Source organism: Apteryx rowi, unplaced genomic scaffold, assembly GCF_003343035.1.
Source record: "Apteryx rowi isolate R43461 unplaced genomic scaffold, aptRow1 scaffold_1459, whole genome shotgun sequence".
Taxonomy (NCBI): Eukaryota; Metazoa; Chordata; class Aves; order Apterygiformes; family Apterygidae; genus Apteryx; species Apteryx rowi.
The window spans coordinates 12473-19508 of NW_020447707.1; positions in this window are offsets into that span (position 1 = coordinate 12473).

A 7036-nucleotide genomic window follows, 5' to 3' on the forward strand; every position below is an offset into this window, starting at 1 on the left:
TGGTATTTCTACAGGGCAGCGGCTGTYGCGTTCATCTCACATGCAGAAGTCCTGCACTGACCCCAGGCAGAAACAGGCCATTTCCATGGTGCCTGTGGCACCCTCCCAGCAGGACGGGGACATACGAGGAGGGCACTCTGCCTGTCTGAGGTGCTCAGGGCCGGCTCCACAGGCTGACCCCCATTTTGCCTGAGGGACCTCTTGGTCCTCGGCCTCTGCTCTGGCCTGGCTGGAGCAGGGACAAGAGCTCATGGGGCAGGGCTGGGAGAGCTCTCCTGGGAGTTTCTCTTCTGCAGTGGAGTGGTGAGGAGCATCGTGGCTTCCATCTGTGCCCTGTCCCTGCACCCGCACACATCCCCACAGCCCCGCTGTGCAGGCATCACACAGGGCAGGGTGCATTCAGGGATGGGGAAATGACCCCCTGCATGGTCCTCATGACAGCCCTCATTGACCTGTACACCCACAGCCCTCCTGCTTTCCCAGCCTCCTCCAGCGCCCGGCCCCAGCCCTTCCCTAGCCGTGTCCCACATGGCGGTTAGCACACAGCCATCCCCTGGGTTCTGCCGGGGTCTGGACTGGGAAGGAGGCCAGGCAGCACTGGCCGTTCCCCTCAATACAGGCACTGAGCCCAGCAGGAAGGAGCTGGACATGCAGCAAAACGCAGAAACCTGGGATGTGTGGCCAGGGCTGGAAACCGTCGATGTGAGAGGCTGATCTGTGACGAATGCCTGGGGGCACCTCCACTGTCGGTCCTTGCAACCAAGGGCACAGAGAGGCCTCCTCTCTTCTGCACCTGGCATGTCTTGGTTCCCCTCCACGAGACCTGGCTCTGCACCACAAACCCCTGGTGTGTGTCCTCACCCTGCCCCTTCACACAGATGAGCTGACATTGGCGCTTTCCTCTCCTGGGCCCTTTCCAGACCAGCCCAGACCCTCCCCGGTTCTCCCCACCTCCCCTGCCCTCTCCCCAGCCCAACCAGCAGAGCAGCCCAGGCTGGTGGTGGCCCCCAGCAGTGCTCACTGCAGGGGGCTTCAGAGCTCTGGGCACTCACTCCACAGCCACAGCCCCCACAGGCAGGCACGGCAGCTCTGGGGGGCAAGGAGGTGTGAGTCAGCTGCCTCATTAGCCCCCAAGCTGGAACTGGCCCCAGTGGCACAAGGACACAGAGGACACTGGCACTCTGTGTCCCTTGTTCTGGTGTCCAGGAGATTCCCTACCCCCAGGCTGCCTGCAGCCCCCCATGCCACTTGTCTCTCCAGCACAGCACAAGAGTCCCTGCCCTGTGGCTCCTCCGGCAGCTCCTGCTACCCCAGGAACACAGCAGCCTGCCCTTAGTTGACCTATATAGAAAGAGATTTCTCTTTCTCATTTATTCCTCCTTGCCAGCACACAACTGCTCCTTTCCTCTTCTCCAGGGACATCCCTGCTCTCCAGAGAGCCTTTCCCCAAGTCAATGTGTCCATCCTGGCCTGTCCAGCCATTCCTGGACCCCTGCCCTGTGCTTGCCACAGGGCTCCTGGCTGGTGGTGTGGCTCTGCAGAGCGAGTGGCTGTGGGGCCACGGGGCCACCAGGTGACTCCACACTGGCCATGGTGGTCAGGGTGGGAAGCAGACCCAGCCGGATGGGCATCATTGCACCTGACAACCCCTACCAAGGGGTCTGTGGCCATGGACGATGCTCTGAGCAACCACAGGGCATTTCAAATACCTCAGGCTGTGTTCAGGGGTGTCCTAAGATCCAGYCCATGGTTTTTCATTGAAGGTGATATGAACAGCTCTCCAGGCTCCCTTCCTTTGCCAGCTGGATCCCCACTGCCTCTCATTGGATTGCAGAGCTCTCACTAGCCTGGACATTCATTGGTTTTGCCCTTTACCTTTGGGTGACTCCACTTCATTTTGTGAAGCCTCATTCACCCTGAGGCACATGGTGCCCTTGGAGATGCCCTGGGCTCTCCTGGGGGCTCCATACTCCCTTTGAGAAGGATGGGCATCAGTCTCCAGCCCTGCCATATGGGAGATACCGCTCGACTATTCACCACCTCCAGGAGCACTGGGCACCCACAAGTGACAAATGAATCCAGCCCTCGTTCCCTAACACATCACCTATGAACTCATGGCCTTGAGCCCATGGAGAGCCCCAGAAAAGCAACAGGCCCTTTCAGGGTGAAAGTCCTTGAGCACATTTTTGACTCCAGCTTTAGAAGGAGAGCCCAACTTTCAAGCACTGAGGAAATCCCCTTTTCTTAGAGAGAAGCCAGCTCTGCCACAGTGATAGACAAATTCACAGAAGGCCTGTGGGTCAGATTGAAGAGGTTCATGTTGCTGGAGAAGTGGGATAAATTCAAACACTTCTGCACAGACATGATTATCACAGAGAGAATGCCCAAAACAGAAGAGATGTCTGAGATGAATTGGAAATCACTTGTGAGGCAAGATGGGAAACTTATTGCTGCTGAAACAGTAASAGCTAAATCAGTTTCCTCACTATGTCCTGGAGCTCCTTGTTCCTCATGCTGCAGATGAGAGGGTTCACTGCTGGAGGCACCACTGAGCACAGAACAGTCACCACCAGATCCAGAGCTGGCGAGGAGAGGGAGGGGGGCTTCAGGTAAGCAAAAAATGCAGTGCTGATGAACAGGGAGACCATGGCCAGGTGAGGCAGGCACATGGAAAAGGCTTTGTGCCAGCCCAGCTCAGAGGGGATCCTCAGCACAGCAGTGAAGATCTGAATGTAGGACAGCATGATGAAAACAAAACACCCAAAGCCTAAAGAGGCAGTAACCACAAGAAGCCCAACTTCTGTGAGGTAGGAGTCTGCACAGGAGAGCTTGAGGATCTGGGGAATCTCACAGAAGAACTGGTCCACTGTGTTGCCTTGGCAGAGTGGTATTAAAAGGGTGTTCCCAGCGTGCAGGAGAGCATAGAGAAAACCACTGCCCCAGGCAGCTGCTGCCATTTTGGCACAAGGTTTGCTGCCCATGATGGTCCCGTAGTGCAGGGGCTTGCACATGGCAACGTAGCAGTCATAGGCCATGAATGTGAGAAGAGAATACTCGGCTGAAATGAAAAAGGCATAACTTAAGACCTGAGCAGCACATCCTGAGTAGGAAATTGCCCTGGTGTTCCTCAGGGAATTGGTCATGGATTTGGGGACAGTGACAGAGATGGAGCTGAGGTCAAGGAGGGAGAGGCTGAGGAGGAAGAAGTACATGGGGGTGTGGAGGCGGTGGCCACAGGCTAGAACTGCGATGATGAGGCCGTTGCCCAGGAGGGCAGCCAGGTAGATGCCCAGGAAGAGCGAGCGAGAAGTGCAGGAGCTGCAGCTCCCGTGTGTCTGCAAAAGCCAGGAGGAGGAACTCGTTGAGGGAGCTGCTGTTGGACATGTTACTATCTCTGGGCTTTGGGGACTGTGTAAGGAAGAACTGATAGAGACAAATGAGGACAGACTTCTCCGAGCAAAAACTTCTCATAACTGTCCCGCGTGCCTCCCCCCCAAAAAAAACAAACATTATCTCTCCCCATCTCAACAGCACTGTCATTGAGCTCCATCACTTGAGCTCTGTTTGGTGCTGGCTAAGTTTGCTATGAGGAGCAGGGGCCTCTGCCTGAGGGCTCCAGAGGAGACAGCCCTGATCTACAGCACTATGGACATAGCAACAGGAGTGACTGAATTGTTATATTCCCAGTTCCAGTCAGATTTCATCCACTCATAATGCTGAAGAGATTTTTAGCATCTTCAATTCCACTTCCACAAAATGTGGAGTCATTAATAGTGTTAAGGTTTTTTTGGTTTCCTTTTAGCTGACCCTGTCACACCTGAAGAGGATTCTTGGAAGTAGAAATCCTCAGCATTGCTGCTGCACTCAGAGTGAGCAGCTGTGATTCTGGAGAGGCAAAAGGATTCACTCTGGCTTKAGTGCAGAGGGAGCAGAGCTGGCCTGTCCAGCTGCCTTGTTCCCAGCTGCCCTGTGCTCTCACCTCAGCGGTGGGGGACAGTTGCACTCGTGTTACCCAAAAAAGAAACAACACCGCGGAGAGCARAGGAATGCACTTGCAAAGTGCCCATCAGCACTCTTTCTGAGGGGATGTGAGGCAGGTCTCAGCCCTCCCCTTCTAGCCAGCAACACATCACGATCCTTCCAGCTGCCCACATCCAGCCACCCAGCAGCATGTCTCAGTGTGGCCTCAGGATCTAGGTGGCTTCTCCCTGGGGCAGCTACATGTCACGCAGCTGCAATGGGAGAGCTGTGTCCTTGTGGAGGGCAGCTTGCAGCCCACTCAGAAACCCCAGGGAAATGGTGGAATGTCCTAAGGATGGGGAGTCCTGACAAGAGAGTTGGCTCATTCCCAGACCCCCACACTGCATTGCCCAGACACCCACAGGTTGGAGAGGCACTTGGGCACCTCACTGTCAAGGACACGTCTGCATGGCAGGACCCACAGGATCAGTGTCTGAACTGCATGAGAAACCCCCCTGCCCAGAGAGTCCAAGGGGAAGCACAAGGGCAGCATGGGCAAGTGGGAAACATGGAGCAATACCATGATATTTGTGCGGAGGGAGGCAGGGACAGGGAGGGACAGAGGGGCACTCACAAGTGTCTCCTYTCCTGGATGTCYGGCTGCTGAGGAAACGACTCATGCCCTGGACCCCACAGCCTTGAGAGCAGAGGGCTGTGCTGGCTGGGAGAGGAGAGGAGGTGTTGCAGTAGATAATTTCCTCTCACACTCTGACCTTGACTCTGCTGCCTGGAGCCGTCCCTGTGGGGAGCTGTTTCTCCATCCCCACGTCTCTCCCCTGTCAGTGCTCACACACCCCATCCCACCCACTGGAGCTCAGCTCTGCCCTGCAGAAACCTCCCAGGCGCAGGACACTGCCCAGGGGCACCTCTGTGTTTGCAGGTGCTACGGAGCAGGTGAGACAAACTTTGCTGAGGCTGGAAAGGGGATGCTGGCTCTGTCCTTAGGCTGAGGGGTGGATGAAGGCATTTGCTGAGTCCCTCCCAGAACTKCTCCTCTCTCAGTGTCACTGTTTTGGAGCCTCTGTCCCCTGTCTAAACCTGACAGATCCAATCCCATTTCACTCCACCCAAACAGAAAATARCTGAAAGCACAGRYTCATGAMRGCTCCTTCTCTTCCAGGTATCCCCTGCCTTGGCATTCCTGTTGAAAAGTCACCTCTGGATATGTTCCCCAGCCCTGACACACACAGCAGCCTCTCAATGGGAGAAAGTACCTGCCCTGATGGGGATCTCTCCTCCCACCCAGAGCTTCTCCCCTCAGCATCATGGGGAGTTCCCCGGGCAGGCTGAKAGCTAACCCTCGCAGGTGGCAGAGTCACTGCCCTGGGTACACAGCACCCTGGGGCACAGGGACACTGCTCTGAAGTACAGTCCATGCAGACCTGTGTGCACACCCAGGCTTCACACCCCTACAGTTATCCCTGGAAGAAAGGAGCAGGATGTCTTGTTCCTGTGACAGTGTGGCAGGGAATCCCTGCTCTGAAGCGTCTCCCCAACCTCCGCACTGGAGAAGTTAGGAGAGCAATCTTTAAGAAAGCAGTCATGGGATGGATGGCCTTAGAAGACCCCTCCAGGAACCACAGTAGCATTGCCCCACAGCCAGAGACTTACTGTGCGCAAGGCTGTGAAGATTTCTCCCACAGTGAGCTCTCCCCTGTCCTCCCACTCCACACTGCTTTTCATATCTCCCTGTCTCATGTCAGGAATTGCAGGCAGTGCCCAGAGCCCTGCTACTCTTTGCGGAGGAGGTGCTCCTGCACACAGCTGTCTCCGGGCAGTGCTGCATGGAGCTGGAGCTCCCTCTCTCCCTGAGGCCTGGCCCCGCTCAGGAGCAGGGGACCAGCTGAAGGCATGAATTTCTCTGTCCCTTGAGCTCCCTCCTCCTGGGAAATGTTCCCTGAAGTAGACTAAAATAATCASCTATTGTCCTTTTCTAAAGAGTGGAAAAAGACTGATTCCAACATTGCATTTTATTTCATCAGAGCATGACTATCTATGAAAGGTGGAAACGTCCCACTCAGGAAGCCCCTATTCCCATCTCTTAACTAGGCAGGACACCTTGACAGGGACAAGAATAGAGTTTGTTTTCCCATGGTTTCGGTATTGCTTCAGATGAGTCAGTTCTGGCTTCTCAGGCTGTTTTAGCAGGCCCTGGGATGCAGTGGGATTCAGATCCTTCCCATGAGCTTCACAAAAAACACACAGGAAGTGGGAGTCCCCTTGCCCAGGCAGAAGTGAGCACAGCACGGATGTCTGCATGCAAGATCTTGGTCTATGCTGCCATTATAATCACTGGAGATGGAGGGTGGGAGTCAGTTGCTCACACACAAACACCTGGTGACATTGGAAGAGACAGAGGTGGTCAAAAACATGTGCCAATGTCTGCTTGCTCTGATGGAGCAAGGTGTGACACCTACATCCTTCTAGAGCATGAGGTGGGGGCCAGTCAGGGGATTGCCTTGGCCACCTGAAAGGATACTAGATGCCCACAGGATACTAGATGCTGCCAGAGCTCCACTCACCAGGAAGCTGAGACATATGCAGATCCCGACATTTCAAACAGTTGATGTCATCCAGTGCAGACACTTGATTCAGTGACACAGAAATAGGCCTGCAGGGCCATGTCAAATGCCTGGGGTGTCCAGCACAACCACTGTCTCTAGCAGATACACCATGGGACCTCTAGGAAAACCATGCCCCTTTGGAGTGGTTGCTGGACAAGTGCCCTAGGGCAACTCAGGTTTCCTACCTGTGCCCAAACAACTGGATCCCACCACTGCCTTTAGGCCAAGTCCTTCCGACCTACAGCCAAGCGTGCTTCATAAATGGGAGAGGCACATCACAGCAAGGTCTCTGCTCTAGTCTCTGCACCCTTAAAACCTTCTAGCTTTTCTCCTCCTGAACCTCTTCTTACCCCRCCAGATGATATGAACAGGGACTGGGCTAATGATGACCTCAGGGTGGCTGGATCACAGGCTGCCTAGGCCCAGGGACTTCTTCACTGGCACCTTGTCCT